This window comes from Fistularia commersonii, chromosome 7 (assembly GCF_037954325.1).
Source record: "Fistularia commersonii isolate RoL2024-O1a breed Wild chromosome 7, RoL_Fcom_v1.0, whole genome shotgun sequence".
NCBI lineage: Eukaryota > Metazoa > Chordata > Actinopteri > Syngnathiformes > Fistulariidae > Fistularia > Fistularia commersonii.
In genome coordinates, this window is record NC_141290.1 from 15,003,706 (window position 1) to 15,029,239 (window position 25,534).

Sequence of the window (25,534 nt, forward strand, 5' to 3'; positions counted from 1 at the left end):
AATATTTATACATTTTTGGAAATGTTGCTGTTTTGTATGTATGTGTTTTGTTGTGAAAAATGTAATTTTCCATGGTGTGAATTTTTTTCTTTTGCTGTTTTTTTTTTTTCCCCTCACCAAAGAGAAAAACTAGATCAACTGAGTTAGGATAACACGTGTGCCATGCATGATACAGCTTAAAGATGGACTACTACAATTCCCATTTTTGATGTGATGATGTAAACTTTAATACACTATACAACATATATATATATATATATATATATATATACATATATATAGAGTCCCCACAGGACTAGGGGCTAGAGGGGCGTGGTTCAAGCTCTCACCCCCGGAAGTTCACTGTTGTGAGTTGTTTGAACTTCTTAGCATTGAGGGATGTGTACTAACGCTTGCTGGCAGGCTGTCCGTCGTCTGGATGAATACAGCCTTAAAGTCAATCCAGCCAAGTGTCAGTTTGGGCCTTTGGTGATTGACTTCCTGGTTCATTGCATATCACCGCAAGACGCAGTTCCATTTCCTGGGGAGGTCCAGGAAGTGACTGATTTTCCCCCGCCAGGCTTCGGTCATGGCATTGCAGGAGTTCTTGGGCATGGTGAATTTCTAAAACCGTTTCCTCCCTCACGTTGCCCACCTCCTTCAGCCGCTTTACAGGATTTTACTGTCCAGGTGGGGGAGCTAACACTGCCCTTCTGGGCACCGCTACCCAGGGCTTCCATAGCATTGACGACCGATGCATCTGACATTGCTGTTGGGGCCTTTGCTGCATAGTGGCTGGCAAATGTGTGGTAATCCCTTGCGTTCTTTCGCTGCAAACTCCGGGAGAGCAAACACAAGTATAGCGTTTTTGTCAGGGAGATGTTGGCCCTGCATCTGGCAACATGTGGAAGGCCACACATTCACCACGTATGCCATGTCCAAAGTGGCTGAGTCGCGGTCTGCTTGCCAGCAGCAACGCCTTGCGGTCATTTCAGAGTTTACGGCAGACATTCGGCATGTGGCAGGCAAGTCTAACCCTGCTGCTGATTGTCTGTCACGTCCACTCTTGTGCCTCGTGCACATTTTTTCGTATTCGTTTACTTCTTTTTTTTTTTGAACGGCAGGAATGAAAAACCATATAATCCAATTTCAGTCAGAATCTACCTTAATACCAGGCCAAAATTAAACAGACTATCAGTGGTCCAGTGATCTCCTTTGGGAGCCACATTTTTGGCACTCTTGATCATAACCTGTTTTTTCCTCCCTTTAATCGTCATACAGCTGCAGGGTTTTGCTATTTTTTAATTGTCTTTCTTGACAACAGTTCATAATTTGCATGTCATGGAAGCAATCTGCAGCGCCTAATCTTCTGCCATGCAAAAGAGAGCCGTCTACAGCTCACAGCAATCATTCTCACCAGTGAGTTGGTCACTTCATTGGACGTGGACTTTGACATCTTGTTTCTGAATTTTAACCTTGACAAGTGGTCCAGTGTTGACTATCAATGCTGTTTAGCATATGTGGAGGGTCTCAGTCATCAAGGTCATTGTCAATCATTGTCAGATCTCACAGACGGACTTAATTTCTTTCCTTTTACTTCTCATGAAGAGGCTTCTTCAGTCCTGAAAATACTGTTGGGAGATTCCTGTCTAAAAGGGTTGGGTACTTGTTGAATGGTCTTCGTTATGTTAATGTGTGTGTCTTTGACCAGCGTCATATAATCTGCCTTGTCCATAATACTAACCCCACCCCGCATCGTCATACAAGAAACATGCACGAAGAAACATACAGTCGGGCAAGTTAAAGTTGGCGCGAAATGTGTGATTTTTGTCTGTAATTATTTAATTGAAATAAATGTGTTCAAGTCCAAGCTGTAATACATGTAAAGTTTTCACTAAATTACACTTTAAAAATTCTGGTGACATTCATACCAACACTAAGGAAAAACAAGACAACAAGGATTATGAACGATTGGAGAAGCTATGTAAAGGTATTATCCCTGAGAGAATAAACAAAATAAACCATAGCTTTAAATGTAGGGTAATGAGGCAGAGTCACACAATTTCAACAATTAGTGGTGCGTTGTGTAATGCAGTGACATCAGCTCCGTATCAAAAGTTAAATCAAGATTGTGCAGGTAATGAGATGCAGCACTGAGGGAAGAACATCATAAGCACTTGTCCTTGATCTGTTTGATCGATGTGCATTAAGTGACTCCAGGTTCCCACCAATCTTTTACAATGACTTTATCACACCGCTGGCAGGCTGTAGGACAAGGAAAGCAAGGTACAACGAGATACTGGGTTTTGTGTTTATGGGGGGAAAATGAATGAAAAAAAAAACAAAACAACAAGACGTCCATATCTTTATGTATTAAAACGCTGACAATGTGTGAAAACACAAGACACACACTGTTGATTGTGTAGTATTTAGTGATGCATGACGAATTTGTGTAATTACAAAATATCTTATCATTCACACATTAAAATGGATTGTGTGCATAATTTTAAACAGTCATGAATAGGTGGCCTACATGTGGCCCACATCTGTCCTCAGTGCCCCACTCACATGATGTATATCTGGCCCTGACTGACTGTGTTTATTAGAGATGAGTGTGAAGATATTACATGCATACTTTAAACTTCATGTTAAAAAGTAGATGTTAAAAGACACAAAGAGACTGTGGTAAGTTTTATTCCTTCTATTCAATTTCTTGATTAATCCATGATATAATTTGCAAAAAAATGTGACCCTTATTATTAAGTAACCCCATCACAAATGTTCGACTAGTGGCTAACAAGCCCTAAAAAGTCATGAAAAGTGACTTTAAAGGGGATATAGAATACTCTCACTTCCTGCATTGCAACCTGTACAATGAATGTCGTTTTAAATTTCAGTATCTTTTTCTGTGCACAAGGAATAAACTTATTGTTTGATGATTGTACTATATTAGCCCTCTATTGACGATGGTAACGTTTCTTTTTCCAAAATCATCTGCCGAGATGTTTGACATTTCTTTCTTTATTGCGCAGATGGCTTTTGGTTCACTCACAAGGGCACGCAAATTGGAAAACAGATGGCTTAAAAATCATCAGGGCCACTGTGGAAAAAACAAGTTTGCATATGTTTGCAGCTTTACAGTGACTCGCCCCTAAACAGACAAACACACACACACACACACACGCACACATAAACACAGTTATTCTCGATTACCATTTACATCTGCTGGTTGATGGATATAAGAATGGCATTCAACACATGAATAATACAGCGGGCTACAAACACAACTAAATGGTGAATTTGGTAGAATAGTGAAGTAAACTAAAGGTATTGTTTTCCTTCATAAACTTTTTATATCATATTTACACAGAGGTTTCTGTCTCAATACTGTGAAAAAAAAAATGCATCATTGGATCTCTCCAATGAAATAAATTGATTATAAGCAAAGTGACAATGTATTATTGAGCAGGAAAAATTTTAAAGGATCAAGGCAACAATTTCACCTTTAAAAAGAAGGATTCAATGTAGTTTATATCAGCATTCTCCATCATCCATCCATCCATCTGTCTGTCGCTTATCCTGCACTCAGGGTCACAGGGAATGCTGGAGCCTACCCCAGCTGTCATCGGGCGAGAAGCGGGCCAACACCCTGAACTGGTCACCAGTCAATTGCAGGGCCACAACACAGACAGACAACCATTCACTCACTCATTCTGAGCAATTTTTTCCAGTTAACCTGCTGCAGGAAACCCAAGCAGACATGGAAAGAACATGCAAACGCCACACAGAAAGGTCCCTTTGTTAGAATCAAACCAGAGTCCTATACAATCAGCAGGCTAGTCTTTGTTGAAATAAAAATAGCAATCAGAATTTGGTTATCCTTCGCAGTAACAACCTTTTAAAGTAGGTTGCGAAGGACTGATGTGTACATGCTCTGGCAAATTGCAAGGAAATGTGGTCAGGCTTTGTCAAAACATTCATTTGCATTTCCGCACAGCATTCAAATTCATCATTAAACAGGTACCTTTTTCTCCCATTTTCAATGAGACATGTTTGATTTAAACAGGGTAGGCAGACAGCAGGTCATATTATTTACTCTGCATGCTTGTTTTTCATGGGCTTGTCTCCTCAAATGACTGAGCTAAGAACTGGAGAACAAAAAAATTCTAATTTAATATTAAATGCAGCTATTATTCTGATTTACTCTGCATTACTAATCTAATGTTCCACTTTGTCTTGATACGTCTACAGCGCAGACAGGATTTGACGGTAGCATGAGACCTTAATTGTACTCAGACTCAAATCATGTCAGAGGTTAAAAATATCACTCGGGGGGGCAATTATGAGAAAATGTTTGTGAATAAAACTTTTGTGTCTCATGTTGTTAAATGATATTACAAACAACTCATCAAATTAATGTAGAAAGGCTGCTCTGTAGATTAAGATTACCCTGGAAGACCCGTCCCTTTCTGCTTTTTTTGTTATTATTTGTTGTTAGTTGTTTATTTGTTGTTTTTTGGTTGCTTTTTTGATGCTGAACTTGCCATGTGGATAGGATTTTCAACAGACCAACAGACTGAGGACCTTTTGACCCTTTTTGCCAACTGTCTTGCCAAATGTTACTTTCGTTATGAGAGTTTAGACTTAGGAATGGTTTTATGTTCAAATTTGGATTGAGTTTGGGGTGGCATGGTGGCACAGTGGTTAGCACTTCGGCCTCACAGCATGAAGGTTCGATTCCGACCTTTGTGTGTGGAGTTTGCATGTTCTCTCCGTGTCTGCGAGGGTTTCCTCCCACAGTCCAAAAACATGCAGATTAATTGGGAAAATTGCCCCTAATGAATGAGTGAGTGAATGGCTGTTGTCCCTGCGATTGACTGGAAATCAGTCCAGGGTGAACTTCTCTCACCTGACAGCTGGGATAGGCTCCAGCATCCCTTGTGACCCTGAGTGCAAGATAAGCGGTAGAAGATGGATGGATTATGTTTGGGGTGAGACATTAAACGCATCTGTTCCTTATTGATGTATTTTATCAAAGATCGAAATGACGATGTCCATCAGCATTTCAATCTTGGGATTCCAAGGATTATATCTCCAATGGCCTACTTTCCATGACTTTGTAACTTATGTCAGGCGTGTGTGTGTGTGTGTGTGTGTGTCATGATTTCCATGGAACACTGTGATGATCTCCTTTTCGACATGAGTCTGTTACATACCAAACAGAAAAATTCCAATATGAGTGTAGCATTCTGTCTATTATGGTATTGCTATTCACAGTGTAATCTGCTCCCTTTACTGTACTCTATGTTCTATTTATATATATTTTCTATCTTTTTACAAAACAGACACATTAGTTCTTTAGTGGATTATAAGGAAGAGAAAGGGAACTTGTCTTTTTGATGTACATGCTCCCTGAACCAGAGGTGACACTTTCTGTTTAATGTTGGTTGTCTAATGTACATTCTGGCAGGAGAAATGAATTAGTCCAAAGTGTTTGTAAAACCAATAGGAACATATATCTGCAGGGTCTTTGCTGAGACACAAATGCAGTGTATATGTTCTCCAAACTAATTACACAGCTACACTGATTTTCACAGACATGAACAAAGTCCAAGTCAGCCATGCTGAAAGAGGGGTGAGGAGAACACCCCTTAAATTCTGAGGTGCCAATTCAAGCCAAACAAATAAATATTACTGAGAGATTTGTAATTTAAACAATCAATAGTTTCATTTGACATGTTGACAGAAAATGCAAAGTATTTACCAAAATGTAATGGATAATGTATGCCCTATGTTTAAATCAGTGCAAGGACCTCAGTACTATTAAAAGTATAACACTGACTGGTGGAAGAGAAAATCACATTTTCAAATCACAAAAAAAAAGTCAAAACAAAATAAAACAAGAAATTATAAAACTTAATATGCACACACACAGACAAGTGTGCACGGACAGACACTTGAGCCAGAGACATATCTTCCCCAAGCCATTTAAATGATAAGTTAATACTTAAATTAGAATATTATTGGCAGTGATAATTTTAATATACTGTTACTCCACTGACAGATTGTAGACACTGGCCTTGCTGAGATAAAGAGGTCTCCAATGTAATGACTGTTTTAAATTCCGGGGCAACATATTTATTCCACCTTTGTTTGTGTCACGGTGTATATCAGGAGGAGTTTGGCGACCTCGTGCTTAACGATGCCAACTCATATTCATATTGTGTTTACCACTTATCACAGTTTGATGTCTATTTTGTTGGCCAAAACTTTAACAAGTGATGTGTATACTGTACCTTATGAAATAGGATTTAATGCCGCTATAGGATACAACGGGGGCAGCAATACACATATTTTGTCAAGCCTGTTGATTTGAGATGAAGTAACCAGGATTAATCTTCATATATCTATGTTTCAATGAGTGTTCTGAAGGATTATAGAAGTGCTGGTAGGAAAAAGCACTGGGAGACTGGGTCAGCACTTGCTTTTTATATGGGTTGGTGGGGATTCTGATTTAATAAGCTGATTCAAAAACACTCGTGAGAGATTCCTGGCTTGTTTTGGTTTGCACATACCACCCAGGAGACACTGGCAGACAGTGGTTTTAATAAACATCTTTCAACTCCTGAGCAAAACATCTGGACAGCTTGGTCTACTGGATCAAGGGGGCGACATTTAAGACGGATCTGGAGTAAGGGGGTGGTATTCAAGATGGATATTGAGTGATCACTTTGGCTGAACTGATTTGATAATGTTGCTTACACTGGGGCCTAGCATCAAGCTAATCAGATCCCTCACCTGAGGATTCAACAAGATTGGGTTGGCAAAGCAGTCAAAAATGTCATTAACTAACAAACCTATTGGTTCCACATAATATTTTAGGTGTTTCAGTCTGCCACATGAACACACAAACAAAGACAATGAAACTGATGAAGGTGTCAATAGTATTCTTAAACATTTTTACTTCAGGCATTGAAAAACAAACGTAACAAATGTGCACTTTAAATTCAAATGGATAGGGATGGAAAAGACTATGTTTATTCTGGGACATCAGGGTACAGGGGGGAGGCAGAGGGGATGACGAGGTTAGAAGTTGATGAAAAAGGCAAGTATAGAAAATATGAATAGTCTAAATGCACATAATATGATGCCCCAGGTACCAGAAGGGTATGTCAGACCATTGCATCATGCACAGTACGAGGACGAACACAGAAACTAGACCCCACATGGCCATCCATGTGAGGTAACCAGACAGAATGGCTAATCAGACAAGACTTGTGAGACTAGCTGGCCATTTCATCTCCGTTCTTTTCCACTTGGACACATTCTCCCTGCAATGATCCATTAACTGGCTTAATGATGAGCACCAAATACATGTCTCCTCACAATGCTGTACCAATCAATTTGTAAGGTAGAGTATCACTCACAAGCACCCTCTCTTCAAGCTGTTGTACTCTGCCCAGATGACAACGCGGCCGAGGAATGCGCTCCAAAGAGGAGCATTCATTAGAATAGTGAGAGGAAACTCATCCGATTCACTAAGGACAATGGTGTCAAATTAGATTCAAGAAGACTGTGGAAAACAATGTGAACATGTCAAGACATAAATGTTCACTTACTTGAAGCAACTGAATTACAAACCTCAGCCTTTTCATTCAAAACGGTTGGAGTGGCAGTTGCAAAGAGAATTTTTTATCATCTAGGAGCTGATAGATTATCAAGCATTTTGGAAGAGGCTTTTGGTCATTTGACAAGGGCTGGTAAATTTCAATGACATGATAAAGCAACTCATGCTAATGCAACACCAGATAACGTTAACACAACAAAAAGACAGCTGGATGGAACCTAAAGTTGACTGTCCTTTCATTCTTCGGCTATCCCCCTGCAACAAATCACTTCCTTTTTAGTTTTTTATCTGTGTTGTACACACCATGCTCAGTCTGCTGCAAGCAATGGCTGTCAACATGTGATAGATAAAGGCTCTTGCCTCCTTACTGGGAGAATCCTTGAAAAAACAGTTTTGTAGTCAGGAAAATCCAAAACATTCTGCTAAAATCTATAGAGAAGATAGCAGAACTGGAAAATAATAATAATAAAAAAAAAAATATATATATACATATATATAATTCTCCTTCCCATTTTGGCCTTTCCCTTCAGGGGTTGCCACAGTGAATCAACCTTCTCAATCTAACCTTATGCTCTGTATCCTCCTCTCTAACACCAACTACCTTCATATCCTCTCGCACTATGTCCATAGATCTTCTCTTTGGACTTTCTCTGGACCTCCTGCCTGGCAGCTCAATTTCCAGCATCTATTTAACAATATATTTAATATTCCTCCTCAGTACATAACCTAACCATCTCAGTCTGGCTTCTCTGGCCTCTTCAAAACATCTAACATGTGTTGTTCCTCTGATAGACTCATTCCTGATCCTATCTATCCTTGTCACTCCCAAAGAGAACCTCAGCATCTTCATATCTGCAACCTCTAGCTCTGCCTCTTGTCTTTTTGTCATTGTGACTTTCTAGGCCATACAGCATTGCTGGTCTCAGCGCTGTCTTGCACACCTTTCCTTTCATTCTGGCTGATAGTCATGTATCACACAGTACCCCTGACACTTTTCACCACCCATTTCAACTTGCTTAAACGTCTTTGCTTCCCCTCTTTTCCACACTCTGCTGCTCTGGACTGTTGACCCCGAGTACCTGAAATTCTCCAACTTCTTGATCACCACTCCCTGTAGCCTCATTGTTGCACCCGTGTTCTCTCATTTGCATACATGTACTCTGTCTTGCTACAACTAATCTTCATTCCTGTCCTTTCCAGAGCCCCTCTACCTCTCTAGCTTTTCCTCAACCTGTTCCCTGCTCTCATGTTTCCTGTCTAACCTCTTCTGTCAACTTGTCCATCACCACTGTAAACAAGAAAGGGCTCAGAACTGATCCCTGATGGAGTCCCATCTATACCTTGAACTTCTCTGTTACCCCTGCGGCATACCTCACCACTGTCCCACAGGTAGTATACATGTCCTGCACCAATCTAACAAAGTGCTCTGCCACTCAAGACTTCCTCAAACAATACCAGTGTTCCTCTCTTGGCACCCTAGCATATGCTTTTTCTAGGTCTACAAAGAGGCATTGCAGCTCCCTCTGGCCTTCTCTGTACTTGTCTACAATTATTCTCAAAGCAAATACTACATCTGTAGTACTCTTTCTCTGCATGAAGCCATGCTGCTGTTCACAAATACTCACTTCTGCTCTCAGTCTAGTTTCCACTACTCTTTCCAATGACTTAATTGTATGGCTCATCAAATTTATCCCTCTATAGTTGCCTCAATTCTGCACACCCCCCTTATTCTTAAAAATGGGCACCATCACACTCCTTCGTCATTCTTCAGGGCTCTCCCCACTCTCTAAGAGCCTATTGAATCATCTATCCAGAAACTCTACCGCTGCCTCTCCAAGACACTTCCATTCCTCCACAGGTTTATCATCAGGACCAACTGCCTTTCCACTTTTCATCCTCTTCAATGCCTTCCTCACTTCACTTTTATTAATCTCTGCTACTTTGTGGTCTACAATAGTTATCTCTTTTACCCTTGCCTCTCTTTTGTTTTCCTCATTCATCAGCTCTTCAAAGTGCTTTTTCCATCTTCCCATCACTATTCTAGCATCTGTCAATATATTTCCCTGTCTGTCCTTAATCACCTAGACGGGCTGTACATCATTTCCATCTCTATCTTTCTGTTTCTCCAACCTATATACCTGTATCTACTTTCCTTCCAGATGATAAACCTAATACCCTCCAAACTTTCTCTCTGATAACATTAGCTATTGTTGTCCAGTTATTTGGAAGTTCTCACCAACCACCCAGTGCCTTTCTCAACTCCTCCCTGAAAACCATACCACTTTCCTCCCTTTTAAGCTACCACCACTTTGTCTTCTGCTCTGCCTCTGTCCTCTTGATCTTCCTTTTGACCAGAGTCATCCTACAAACCACCATCCTATGCTGTCTGGCTACATTCTCACCTACAACTACTTTGCAGTCACTGATCTCTTTCAGGTTACCCCGTCAATACAAGATGTAGTCCACCTGCGTGCTCTTATCTCCACTCTTCTTACCCTATGTTCCTGTCTTTTCTGAAAAAAAAAAGTGCTTGCAAAGTCTACAACCATCTCCTCTGTGTTACTATCCTGTATACCAAATCAGCCCATCACTTCTTCATCAACATAACCATTGAAGTCTGCACCAATTACCACTTTCCTATCTCCGTGGATATACTGCATCACTTCATCTAACACATTTCAGAACTTCTCCTTCTCCTCTAACTCACATCCCACCTGTGGGGCATAGCCACAAACAACATTGAGCATCACACTTTCAATTTCCAGTTTCAGGCGCATAAGTCTATATTCTTTTCACATCCAGAACATTCCTAACAAACTCCTCCTTCAAGATAACGCCTTGTCAATTTCCCTTTTGTCAGTACCATGATAGTTCAATTTAAAGCCTGCTCCTAAGCTTTTAGCCTTACTCCTCTTTGGTCTCCTTTGCACACAGTATATCCACTTTCCTTCTCTGCATCCACTCTGATGGCGGTTGTTGTTAACCCGGGCATCCAGTATGAGTCTCTGGATGCCCTTCTTGATGCAACACACTGCATTTATCCAGGCTTTGGACCAGCTCAGGGAGACACTGTCCCCCCAACCCACCCCCACCAAGGCTGGCTCAAGGAGATACTGGGCCGTGCCACCCTGAGGCTGCATTATATATACAGTGAGGAGAGCAAGTATTTGATGGACTTTTCCTACTTGCAAAGCATGTAGAGGTCTGTGATTTTTATCATAGGTACCCTTCAACTGTGAATGACAGTATCTAAAACAAAAATCCAGAAAAGCACATTGTATGCTTTTTAAGTAATTATTTTGCTTTTTACTGCATGATATAAATATTTGATACATCAGAAAAACAGAACTTAATTTTTGGTACAGAAACCTTTATTTGGCAATTACAGAGAACAAATGTTTCCTGTAGTTCTTGATCAGGTTTGCACACACTGCAGTAGGGATTTTGACCCACTCCTCCATACATATCTTCTCCAGATCCTTCAGGTTTCGGGGCAGTCGCTGGGCAATATGGACTTTCAGCACCCTCCAAAGATTTTCTATTGGGTTCAGGTCTGGAGACTGGCTAAGCCACTCCAGGACTTTAAGATGCTTCTTACGGAGCCACTCCTTAGTTGCCCTGGCTGTGTGTTTCAGGTCTTTGTCATGCTGGTAGACCCAGCCACAATCCATTTTCAGGGTTCTTACTGAGGGAAGGAGGTATTTTACATGGCCCCATCCAACTTCCCCTTAATACGGTACACTCGTCTTGTCGCCAAAGAATGATGTTTCCAACTCCATGCTTCATGGTCGGGATGGTGTTCTTGGGGTTGTACTCATCCTTCTTTTTCCTTCAAACATGGTGAGTAGAGTTTAGACCAAAAAGCTCTATTTTTGTCTCATCAGACCATATGATTTTCTTCCATTCCTCCTCTGGATCAACCAGATGGTCATTGGCAAACTTCAGACAGGCCTGGACATGTGCTGGCTTGTGCAGGGAGACCTTGCATGCCCTTTAGGATTTTAATCCATGATGGCATAGTATGTTACTCATGGTTTTCTTTGAGACTGTGGTCCTAGCTCTCTTCAGGTCATCGACCATGTCCAGTCGTGTAGTTCTGTGCTGATCCCTCACCTTCCTCATGATCAAAGATGCCTGCAAGGTGAAATCTTGTATGGACCCCCAAACTGAGGGAAATTGACCGTCATCTTGAAATTCTCCCATTTTCTAATGATCGTGCCAAGAGTTGTGGCCCTCTCATCAAGCTGCTTGCCTAATGGCTCTGTAGCCCATCCCAGCCATGTGTTGGTCTACAGTTTTATCCCTGATGTCCTTATACAGCTCTCTGGTCTTGGCCATTGTGGAGAGGCTGGAGTTTGTTTAATTGAGTTTGCGGATAGATGTCTTTTATACGGGTAAGGAGTTCAGCTGCTGCAGTTAATACAGGTAATGGGTGGAGAACAGAGGGGCTTCTTGAGGAAGAAGTAATCGGTCTGTGAGAGCCACGATTCTTACTACGGTAGTTGGCAGGTTATTAAATACATATGCCATGCAATGAAATGCAAATTAATTACTTAAAAATCATACAATGTGTTTTTCTGGATTTGTGTTTTAGATTCCTTCACGCACAGATGAAGAGTACCCATGATAAAAAAATCATAGACCTCTCCATGCTTTGCAAGTGGGAACGGCTAAAAAATCAGCAGTGTATCAAATATTTCTTCTCCCCACTGTAGATATCTATCTATCTATCTATCTATCTATCTATCTATCTATCTATCTATCTATCTATCTATCTATCTATCTATCTATCTATCTGTCTATCTATCTACACACACATATATATATATATATATATATATATATATATATATATATATATATATATATGGAGTCATCCAAGTACTGCCGGTTTTTGTTCTTTGTGGTCAATGTTGATTTTGTTATGTACTGATATGGAGTTCAATGCACAGAGAAAAGAAAAAAATACAAGGAAACGGTCTATAGTACTCATCCGGAACTTGTGAATGATCAAAACAATATTGAAATCAAATCCTTTCAATCAGTTTTGGCCGATGGTACTATGAGTTTCTTGTAACAGCTAAATCCTTCCAAAAAGGTTCCACATTTTTGTGTCCCTTCAAAATGTGTATTTTATAATTACTGTGATAAGATAAGATAAGATAAGATAAGATAAGATAAGATACTTGATTTGACTCTTGTTTCTCTGAGACAAGAGAGAGTAGGAGTAGGAGAATGTCATAATCTCATGTGAGAATGCAATTGTAATTCAGGTTAGTAATAAGATTATTATCCACAGGAGAGGAGAAAATATTGCACAACAACAAGTTCAGCTGTTTTGGACCATCCTTGTTAAATGAAAAACTCCATCATTTCATTAAGTTGTTGGTAGATATCAGGGGTCGTGTGGGTTGTATGGACAGATAGGAAGGAAGGACTTGATGTTGCTCACAGCTTTTGGCTGATGCAGTCTGTTGCTAAAAGAGCTCTCCAGTGCTATAAGTGGTGTCATGCAAAGGGTAGGAGTCATTTGCCATTATGGATGATACCTTAAGTGGAACCAAACAGCTTAATGTGGGAAGTTTGTTCCTGTTATTCCGCTCCTTTTTTGTGAAAAGCCTTATCAACCAACCAGAAGAGAGGGGGGTTGCAATAAGAACATTTGCAAACTTTTTTTTTTTTTGGTTTGAGAAAAAATGTTTGACTATTTGGTGAACGGTAACACAGTTTAAAGAAGGCTCATGATTTATTTTGTTTTCCTCTGTATGATGTTTCGCTACGTAACCCTTTTGCCAGTCAGCCTCCTTAATGAAGTCAAGCATCTTTGACATAAAATTAAGCAACCAGGAAAAGTCCATTCTTATCTCACTGTGTTTATTTCACTGCTTCTTTTGCGTGAAGGTTGCCTTGCTTTTTATAGACACTATTTAGCTGGATGCCGTGGGGTAAAATAAAAGGAAAAAAAAAAGTTTGACACTGAAACAGACACTGAATCTTGTGCCTTGTTGTTGTATTACTGATTCCTGACCTTTGTCAGTATTAAGGGATCTGCTTTGTTGCTAGGCTGTAAAAGCAAAGAATACAACTTGCTCTTTTTGTTGTCTGTTTCTTGGCCACTGAAGGTATGATGGTATGGTATAATGAGCAAATCACACAGATCCTGAGCAAATGCCCACTCCTCCTAGTTTCTCTGAGAGGGGGGGTGCTTTGTTCACACCTTGCTCACTGTATTTAGATGACATGGCACGCGGAGGGATTCCAAGCTGAAAACTTTGATGGAGATTTCTGTTTAGAATTGTTGCTGGTAAAGTATGTTACCATAACATAACAATGATATGCAAACTGCTTCACTGTGTTTCTCCTCTTTTGTTGTTTCCAATTCAGTTCATCCTTGAATCTGTAAGTTGTATGAATGCCTGCAATACTGGGAGAGAATGGCTTGCCTCACAGACACATCTCAACTGCTTTCAAACGGATACATAAAGAAAGACTGTGACAGCTTTATCTAATGCCATAAATCGAAAGTGTTTTTTGTGTGTCCCTGTCTTTTATGTGCCCATTTGAACGGTGTAATTGGCCCAGTAAACAACGAGACATTTTAAACACCTGATCTGCTCTCGTGAGACATTCTTACAGCATGCCAATCAACCTGTGACAAAGTAATTGGATTAAAAATGATTCGACTCATTTTAGGTGAATGATATACTTTAAATGTTTGGATAGGTTTTGTTTATTTTTCCTGGAAAAGAAACAAACAAAAAAAAAACAGCGGATAAAAGTTGATAAGACTACACTTCAAACCCTTCTTGTTTTGAAAACACAGAAAACATTTCCTGCTTGAAATGCGTAGTCTTTTTTGTTGCATCCTGCCTCGCAGCCCTGTACATAATCTGGGACAAGGTCAAGAGGGTCAAGCATCTATGAAAATCTATCTATGAGTGATTTACTGCTTCACTGTGCCTGTCAGGACGTTTACGTCAGGGTTGCATAAAACAAGATGAGAATATGTCGTACTTAATTGGGAATTCTCCAGTGACAGCACCGCAGCAGATGCATGGCAAGCTTTTTCTTCATAAACCTATTGCACTCTACCACTGTCTGCTGATTGATAAATATGGTAAGAATTATATGTGGTAAATGGGAAGCTGCTTGATAGCTGTGGCTGTGAATATTGAGCAGGTCATCTAATAATTACAAGGTTTCCCATTCTATCTGCACAGGTTCAATGTGCCCTCGGGATATAGAGTATCATGAACTTCTTGTGCAGTTGTAGGTAATTTCAATCACTTAACATTTTGAACCAAACATTTCTGATGTCCATCAAAAGTGTAAACAGTTGCACAGGTTTTTAGGCATATGTCTGTGTATGTGTGTGTTTGTACGTTTGCACTGTACATATTATCAATACATTTATAAAATATCAATAAGGAAATCTGGCATTTGAAGAGGCGCAAAGCATTTTTTTTCTTCCCTCAAATTGTCCTTTCAAGGTGGGTTTTCAAATGGAACCACAGGCAATAATTGGATAAAGACATTATTCTGCATTACCTTCCTATAAATGTGACGTCTATGTGTTGCTCATACAAGGGCTGCCAGGCTCGGGACAATGCTGTGGATTGGTCAACAAGGGTATGCCAATGTAAGCTTTTTTGATTTTTTTTTTTTTTTTTGCAAACAAATTACCGCAATGCTGTAAATCAAAACACAAATGATCTTGACATGTTTGGCACCCTGGGCATTTTTTAGGCAACAGGAATGAGGGATTTAATTTTGCATGATGCTGTCTGGCTTAGAACACCTTAGTCATTAGCTTGGTGAGTGAAAGGGTTTACCCAGACCATATAAATCCTAACTGAGATGCAGGCCTCTGAATGCAAGTCTGTATCACAGCTTTCTCAATAATTATGAGGAAGACTCCAGATGAAAGACAGTTCTTGGACGTTAAGCATACTGTATAGGATAAACAATGAAAGTGACACAAAGCCAAAAACAATCATAAAAATTGAGAAATGATCTCTTCTGAATACGTGATCAATCCAGACCAACAATTTAATGAACACAAAAATGCATCAATAGGTGCTGTTCTGAAGCTTCTGAGGCCCTCGGAAGGGGGGTAATCTGAATTTTAACAGATGTGCATTTTACAGTTGGGTGGCATAGTGAATTCATCAACATTTAAAATAAAGTAAAGGATAACAGTAAGATAAATGTGTATATAAACAGGATATTTTATCTTTTTCTACTCTTTTGGGTAATTTTTGATGTTTTTTTGTTTGTGCTGCATTGACGAATTAAAAAGTGCGCTCTAGTTTTGAGAATTGAGATTGGGACCTTGAAAAAGCTTTCATCTTAACTGGGACACGTGAAGTTATTCCACTCCTGCAGGTAGCAACCCTGATTGATATAGATTTGCTATACTAATTGGACAGATTTCACACATTAAATAAATTAAATCTGTCCTTGCAGGTTTATAATCAAAATTTTAACACTGTAAACTTGCAGAAAAGTCCCTGACCGTGAAACTCCCAAAGTAACCAAGACATTTATGTAAAATAGAAATTCCAATAATAATAAATTAAGAGTTCATAGAAAAAAACAAAACAAAACAATAAAAACCTTGTTTTAAAATAGCAGACGTGACATACTCTGCCTTCATTGCTGACACAGTTAGCGATAGTTGATTTGCCCCACAGGTGGGATGTGAGTTAGAGGAGAAGGAGAAGTTCTGGAATGGGTTAGATGAAGTGATACAGAATATCCCCAGAGATGAGAGAGTGGTAATTTGTGCAGACTTCAATGGGCATTTTGGTGTAATAGAGGTGATGAAGAAGTGATGGCCAGATTTGTTATCCAGGACAGGAATGCAGAGGGACAGATGGTGGTAGACTATGCAAAAAGGATTGAGATGGCTGTAGTGATTTTTTTTTTTCCAAATAAGGCAGGACCATGGGGTAACTTATAAAAGTATATGTAGGATCACACAGATAGGCCATATCTTGTATAGATGAGATACTCTGAAAGAGATCAGTGACTGCAAAGTAGTTGTGGGTGAGACAGCATAGGATGGTGGTTTGTAAGATGACAAAGTGGGGGAAGCTGAAAAGGGAGGCATCTGGTATGGTTTTCAGAGAGGAGTTGAAAAAGGTTCTGGGTGGTCAAGGAAAGCTACCAGATTACTGGAAAACTACAGTTAATGTAATCATTAGCTCTTCTACCAGGGAGACAGGTAGAAGAGTATATGGTTTGTCATCTGGAACGAAAGTAGATAAGGTGACTTTGTGGTGGAATGAGGAAGTGCAGGATTATATACAGAGAAAGCAATTAGCCAAGAACTGAGACACTCAGGGGACTGAAGAGAAAAGACAGGAGTACAGAGAGATACGGCATAAGGTAAAGATAGAGGTAGCAAAGGCAAAACAAAGGGCGTGTGATGACTTGTATGCTTGGTTGGACAGGGAGAGAATGACTTATACAGGTTGGTAAAACAGAGAGATAGAGATGGAAAGGATATACATCAGGGTGGGAAGAGTGATGGTAAGATGGAAAGCGTACCTGAAGAGCTGATGAATGAGGAAAATTAAAGTTAGGGAAGGGTAGAAGAGGTGACTACCGTAGACCACAAAGTAGCAGAGATTAGTGAAAGTGAAGTGAGGAAGGCATTGAAGAGGATTAAGAGTGGAATGGCAGTTGGTCCTGATGATAAACCTGTGGAGGAATGGAAGTGTTTTGGAGAGGCAGCGGTACAGTCTGAGGAATGGCGAAGGAGAGTGATAGTGCCCATTTTTAAGAATAAGGGGAATGTGCAGAATTGCGGTAACTATAGAGGGATAAAGTTAATGAGCCATACAATGAAGTTATGGGAAAGAGTAGTGGAAACTAGACTGAGAGCAAAAGTCAGGATTTGTGAGCAGCAGTATGGCTTCGTGCCTCGAGCGAGTGCAACAACGAAGTTCAAGATGGAGGTGGGACTTTGTCAGGGATCAGCTCTGAGCCCCTTTTGTTTGCAGTGGTGATGGACAGGCTGACAGATGACATTAGACACGGATCTCCATGGACAATAATGTTTGCAGATGACATTGTGATCTGTAGTCTGGACAGGGAACAGGTTAAGGAAAATCTTGAGAGGTGGAGGAATGAAAGTTAGAGCAAGACAGAGTATATGTGCATGAATGAGAGGAACAAAGGTGGATTGGTGTGGCTTCAGGGAGTGGAGATAAAGAAGTTGGAGAATTTAAAGTACTTAAGAGTCAACAGTCCAGAGCAGCAGGTAGTGTGGAAAGAGGTAAAGAAACAGGTTCAATCAGATTGGACTGGCTGGAGAAAAGTGTCAGGGGTACTATGCTATAAAATACTATCAGCCAGAATGAAAGAAAAGATGTACAAGAAAGTGGTGAGACCAGCGATGCTGTATGGCCTAGAAACCGTAACAATGACAAAAAGACAGGAGGCAGAGCTAGAGGTCGCAGAGATAAAGATGCTAAGGTTCTCTTTGGAAGTAACCAGGATAGATAGGATTAGGAATGAGTCTATCAGTGGAACAGCACAGGTTAGATGTTTTGGAGAGGTCAGAGAAGCCAGACTGAGATGGTTGGGCCATGTACAGAGGAAGGGATAGGGAATACATTGGTAGGCAGATGCTGGAATTTGAGCTGCCAGGCAGGAGTTCTAGAGGAAGACCAAAGAGAAGATTTATGGACGAGGTGAGAGAAGATATGTAGTTGGTGTGAGAGTAGAGGATAAAGAGAATAGGGTTAGATTGAGAAGGTTGATTTGCTGTGCTGACCCCTGAAGGGAAAAGCCGATGGAAAAGAAGAAGAAGATTCTATTTGTAAAGGAGTGAACAAGGGGTGTGTAAGAGTGAGCATGGTGTGTTTAGGTTTGGAAGTCAGTGAATTGTGTTTAGTCTAAAATACTGACACTGCACGCGGTTGTTGGGTATTAGTAGAATGATTTGTCCTTCACAGTACTACTTTGAAACTGAGACTTTATTGCAGCATGGGATTAACTAAAGGTGTGTAAAATTTGGTGTAAGCTTGGTATCGCTCTCAAAAAAACAAAACAAAAAAAAAAAAAAACGCTCGGTATCACTCTCAAAAAAGGTGAGCCAGATCTACACACACACAAAACAGATAGATAGATAGATAGATAGATAGATAGATAGATAGATAGATAGATAGATAGATAGATAGATAGATAGATAGATAGATAGATAGATAGATAGATAGATAGATAGATAGATAGATAGAGAGCGAGTGAGCGAGAGAGAGTTATGTCTTTCAAATCCAAGAGAAACACACTCTATCATCAGTTAGTTTGCATTAATGAACCTGCTTAATGAAACCAGCGTTTCTTCCCTGGTGTGTATGACACTGGAGGAAGAAAATGCAAATGCATTCAATTTGCACACGCATTGAAATTTACTAAGCCTTACAGTAATTACATTGATTCTGCCTTTTGTTTATTGATAAGCTACATACATGTATATATATAAACAGATATCCATGCATTCATTGTGTACTGCTTATCCAACAGTTAGGTTCAGAGGGTATGCTGGAGCCTATCCCAGCTACCATCACGCAAGAGGTGGTGTACAACCTGGACTGGTCGCCTGGACTGGTCAATCGCAGGGCCACAATAGAGGTTTGGATGCTCTAGGCATAATTAACCACTGCGCTACCGTGCAATATATATATCAATTATATATGATATACATTATGTCTTTAGCTATGTATTTATTAGGGGGCTGTCTGGTACAGAGAAGGCACAATCTCTAAATATAAGGTTTATCATTCAGAGAACATAAAATGTATTGTCACATCATGGCTTCAGGTTCAAATAGGTTTGAATCGTTTTATCTTAAAAGTGTAATGTTATAGGTAGTTAAGGCTTTATAATAATATTTAATCAGGTTATTTTTTCATTCATAATTTTAATGAATCAGACTAACAATCTTATTAACCGATAACCCTTTCTGATATTGCTATTTGTGTACAAACTGAAAATCAGACAAGAGGCACCCACCAGCATCTCATATTGAATATCTGTCCAGGCCAGCTGAGTCAAAGAAATTTGTATAAGGACGTCAATCGTAGTGCAAGTCATCACTAATAGACACTTTCTGTAAACTGCTTACTGGAGGGAAATATACTTCTCAATTCACCACAATTTCTACCCTTGCGACTCCAAGAGTCACTGCAAAGGCAAAAAGCCAGACTGTTTTTCAAGCTTAAACAATACAGCTGGAACAAGGGAAATTGTGCGCTGGCTGTTGTTGACACAAACAAGGCCTGAGTGGCCAAAGAAACTGCTGTCTTGAAGTTTCTTTGAATCAAGCTGCTATGACAAACGTTTGTGTACGATAGTGTTGTTTCTCATAGATAAATAAAACATAGTTTTGAATTTCACTATTACAAGTGTTAGTGTAAAGACCAGCTGAAACAGCCCTCTATTGCATAGTCAAGTTTAGATCTCGCTGATGTGCTTCTTTTTGATGTCTGTTTTCTTTTTCTTTTTTTCTTTTTTTTATGAAAAAGCAAAGGGAAAAAAACCCTTTGGGAAAACATCAGAAATGCATCTTTTAGTGTCTGCCTGCTGGAGGGGGCATGTTGCATTTTTGACATTTGCAGATGTGTTTACATGCTGCTTAATGTCCCACAGCTAGGAAGCTAATTGTTACATACCCTGCAAAGTGATATTAGCAGTGTCCCCTGCGAGTACCTGTGCAATGAGTCGTTCAACACACGATGGTGCTTGACCAGGCAGCGCTCCAGCACGTTTGTAGGTGAAATAAGTATTTCGAAGTATGTTTACATTTTCAAAGCCCGACCCTTATAAAGGTTTTCAAATGGAAAAGACTAAACCGAAAGCTATCGGGCTTTTCCCAAATTCAATTAGTCTGAAATACGTCAAAGTTGAAATGATTAATGACAATAAATAAACAATTACACAGAATATTGGGGGGGCACTTTCAATTGCCAGGGTCTCATGACATTAACAAAAAAAAAGGAAAAAAAAAAGTATGTGATTGCAGAGATGCAATCTTGACTTTGAATCCCCCAGAGGCTCTTTGGAGATAACTACCATGAGGAGTAGCTGTCATGGCTGGTACTATGACTCATGCCAAGTGCAAGAATGATGTCCTGGATGAATATCCTTTAGCCCCACTGGGAGTGTGTTGTCCTGCTCCTCTGATGTCTTTTCAGTGTTTTGGACCTACAGGTCAGCGTCTCATTTTACACGGACAAAAATCTATTACAAAACCTATTTCTTTTCACTTGCTTGAAACCCGCTGGGAAAGAGGGGCTTTTCTCTAATTGTTTTTTTTTTTTTTTTCTTCTCCTCCTTGGCTGTAGCCCAGTGGTGGTTACATGGCAGCCTGGTCCTTAAAATGGGAAACTATTGGTCAGTGGGTCATTTTGACTCACAATGTATAAACTGTGATCTGTTAAAGTGTGGCAAAATCTACATTCCCTTTTTTTTTCTTTTTTTTGTTTTTCAAATTACTGAGGAAAGGAACCTTTTGTAAATAGTCACTCATAATAAGATGTTATTTCCACTCAGTAATATGAAGAGTAACACTAATCACCATGTCAACTAACATCTGCTACAATTTTGAGCACAGTTTAAATTATCATACTTTATAGACAAATAGAAACAAATAGACATGGTTTCCTTCTTGCAACATGCAAGAAGAACACATGCTCTCAATAAATTTTGATTTGTTAATTCATTTATACTGTTTTTGTTCAGTCACTTATAGGCGAAATTGGAAAAATTCATGACCAGTCCAGGATGTACCGATGGCTCCTGGGATCGGCTCCAGCAACCCCCGCAACTCAAGGTAGGGTAAGTAGTAGACAATAGATGGATGGATGGATGGAAAATAAAGGACGGAGTTTGTATGTTTTCCCCATGTCTGCATTGGTTTCCTCCAGCTTCTCTGGTTTCTTTCCATAATACAAAAACTAGGAAAAGGTTAATGGGAGAAAATTTACCAGATGTGTGGGTGACAGAGCAATTTTTTTTTGTCTCTAAGTGTTGCACTATGATTGACTTGTGACTGGTCTAAGGAAAACAGGAATTGATTTAGTAGTCTTTTTATATGTTTTTATCATTTTACAGGAATTCACCGTTCTACAGATCAGTCATATAAGAAGGTACTTGCAAGTTACCAATTATCGACTTGTGATGTATTGTATCATCAGCATCCTGACAGGATAGTATCTTAAATTCCAGTTTTTAAAATAATCAGTTGGTAAGTGAGAAGAATAGATTGTAAGCATAAAGTAAATGCATGTATAACAATTTAAAAAGAATTAATAAACAAATTTTCGTACCTTAAAAAAGCTTGTAAGTAACACCCGCATCAATGCTATATTTATTGTTGAATCATAATTAATGCATTTATATATTTGAAACACTCCGATGAGAGAAGCTATTCACAGTGCACCCAGTTGGTGCCGTTCTCCATCCAAATACATAATTCTGTTTTTTTTTTTTGTAATTTTGTTTTTTAAGTGATACATAAGAAATGCAGATTGAACACTGTGGAAGAGGAGCTAAGCAGTGTTTTAATTCAAATGAAGAAGGAAAAAAATATAATCTTGCTGGAGTAAAATCTGACTATTACAGAGGAAGCTGCTTGAACTTGAGACAAATTCATTTAGAGCTAAATAAAAGTGTTTATGAATTGTGAGTAGCAAAGAAAGAAAAGACGTTGGCTGATTTTTCATACAATATTTTTCATAAACGAGTAAATCAGCAGAGCAGTTTCCAGATTGTACCCAATAACTAATTTGTAAAGTGAACTGTTGCTTTAGAAACAAAGTGATTTTGGAGACAGAATGTAAACAATAGGTAGGTCAGAAGTTTCTTTTGTTTGGAAAAAGACAAAAGAAACAAAGTAAGCAGTAGTCCTGTCCCTTGTCTTGTCTTTCTATGCATATTAAATTTGTTTTGGTCAAAGTGTTTCCTTTCAGGTCATTCATCATCACTTTAATTTGAATTTAAAAGATACTCAGATACATATTGATTCATTTTCAATGTTTTCACTGCTTACACAATGTGTGTGCATGTGTGTGTGTGTGAGTGTGAGAGAGAGAGAGCAAGAGTGTGTGTATGTGCATGCAACTAGAAATGCAGCATATGGGCTCCTTGACCCGAACAGTGCTTCAACCCCTGGATTTTATGAAGTGCTGATAACTGTTGGCCTGATTAACCCTGTGATAGAGTGCTGACCAATCTAGCCTGTGCATTCTGGGATGCTGTGATAGCCACCTAATGACCTTGAATAGGGAAAGCTAGATGGTTGATAGAGGTAATTCTAAGATGATGTATAACTTTACAGATACTCATCAATATTTTGAATCTACTTGTCTCGCTGGCAGAGCGTGGAAATTCAGATAGCATTAATCAGTAGATAATTTTGTTATGGTCTCCCCTAGGATTCCTTTTATTTTTTTCTGACATTATTGCAGTTTATATAAAGCCTGTGTGGAACAAATCTCCCATGCAGCAATACTACTTTGTGAATTTATATGAGATGTAATATGTTGTTTGATCTCCTACAAAAAACCAACAGCATAGTTCAATTGTGTGTTATTTATGTAAAGCAGGAGCAGTTTGATGTGAATTGCATACGCACAACTGGTGTGTACACAATATTTTACACAGTTCCAAATTCCATGTAGGAAAGAAACGCTTTGGAGAATAACTTTTTATTTCCACAAATACACAATTCTGCTTGACAGCAGGAAGGCCCCTTGTTCGATTCCAACAGGGGAGTCTTTCTGTGTGGAGTTTGCATGTATTCTCCCCGTGTCTGCATGGGTTTCTTCCTGCTTCTCTTTTTCCTTCCACAAGCCCAAAAACACGCAGAGGGTTCATTGGAGACCCGAAATTGACATGAGTGTGTGTCTATATGTTATTGTATGAATCACTCACCAAATGGCGGCTGAGGTAGGCTCCACAGCCCACCCCATCACCATTCCCCACTCCCCTGAGTTATAGATAACAAACAAATGAATGACATCTGAAAAAAAATTGAAAGAAAAGGCGGTCACATGCTCTTTTAAATAACATTAAATCACATGAGAGCCACTCAAATGATCAAATTATGTGAGCATGTTTATGTTTTTGTGTGTGTGTGTGTGTTTGTGTGTGTAAATAAGCGCATGACATTTATAGATTTAGAACTTAAACCAAACCTTGTCATCTGCTGAATTCTGATTATCTCATTTGCGACAACACCATTATTTGTGTTCCTTTTTTTTCAGCCCCCTCTGGAAGAACATCTCATCACAGTTTATCCAAATAAACAATGAAAGCAGTTCACAACTAAATAAATACCTAAAAGAAATCCGGCACAGAAATGACTTCCTCCTCAAATGCAAATATCACAAAGCAGCTTTGATTCACTCCTAATCAGAAAGTAATCACTTTCTTGTTTGAGCTATCTTTGCTTACAGATTTCAAAAAATCTGGTATGGTTCTGGCTTGAAGATTATGTTTTCAAAACAAGCTGAACAACCATACAAGCTTTAAAGACAAAAAAAAGTGGAGCACAAGCTATGAGTCCTCAATTAAAATCCTGGATGTCTGTTCGAAATGAACGGTAATGGAGACAATATGAATTCCTATCACTGGCACAAGTAATTTCTGCTATACAACTTTTAATAAGGGCGGTGTAAAACAAGTTAAACTTTTCTACCCACTTTGTTGATGGATTTGCAAATCACGCCGCTCCCGTTTAATTTCATGTTGATAAAATTATTGTGATGTCACTATTAAGATTATTAAAACATAATTCTGCAGGCATGGAGAGTAAATGAGTCATTATGGTAACATCATGTGATCATACAGTTTTTTTTTTCCATATAATCATTTGTTGAATTACCTAATTAATTAGATACAGAACTGCGTTTTTGAGGGATACCTGGGGATCACTGGGAGATACGGAGAATGAGGCTGCATTATTCACTCTTGGCAGCTCAGAAACAAAATATCCCATTGTCATTACAGTAACTGTCATTAATTGCACATGCTCTCAGGCGGATCAGTCCCTTTGTTGCCATTAGCATTTGTGGATAAAACGGGACTCATCTACTATTTCGCATGAAGTGTGTAATTATCAATCCGTATATAACAGGCTGCTTTATTTGCCTTGGTGTCATCTGCAAAGGGGAAGTTGGCAGTGCAGTGATCCATATCATTGTATCTTCCGATCCCCTTGAGGGCACCCCATTCGACACAGAGCGGCAAGCTAATAAAGATAGGGATTATGCCACTCTTTTAATGGCGAAAATACTTTTTTTTCGTCTTTGGTAGAAATACTGGGAGGGTTACTCAAAAGAAATATGAAAAGTTATTGGAATGTACTTATATGGGACACTTTAATTGATTTTTCTTAAAGCAGTACTTCACAGTGGCTGACATTATTATACAGTTACTGTGACATGAGAGGAATTTTGTGAGAGAAGAATATTATCATTCCACAAAGAGCCTTGCAGTGCATCCTGGAAAATCTATTACACCCCTGTGACTTCATATTGTCTGATAATACTGTAGACTGTCCAATAATTACTCGGGCTGGTGATTCCAAAATTTATCATCAATTCTCTGTCTAATGACTGTTAGATAGTGAACAGATTTTTTATTCTCCTGGCATAATGTCACATTCTGAAAAATGCCAAACAAAAAAAAAACAACACACATAGAAACACCTGCTGGCTACTGCTGGTCGAATCATATAAATCTGGAAATATTAAATGTCTGAGCAAATATCACTTAAATGTTTAAACCTTAGAGCTTTTAGAAGGCCTTTAAAACATATAATACCAGCGTTGTATTTTCTTAATGTAACTGTTAGCATCAGCCTCAGTGCCAAACAAAAGGTCAACTAGATCAAACTGCAGACTACTGCAGCACAAC

At 39.2% G+C, this 25,534-nt stretch overlaps 1 protein-coding gene across 3 annotated transcripts in view; it reads right to left on the minus strand.

Annotated features, from left to right (window-relative positions):
- igsf21a (immunoglobin superfamily, member 21a) overlaps window positions 1-25,534 on the minus strand; it is a 230,116-nt gene that overhangs the window by 115,620 nt on the left and 88,962 nt on the right. The window lies entirely within an intron of this gene.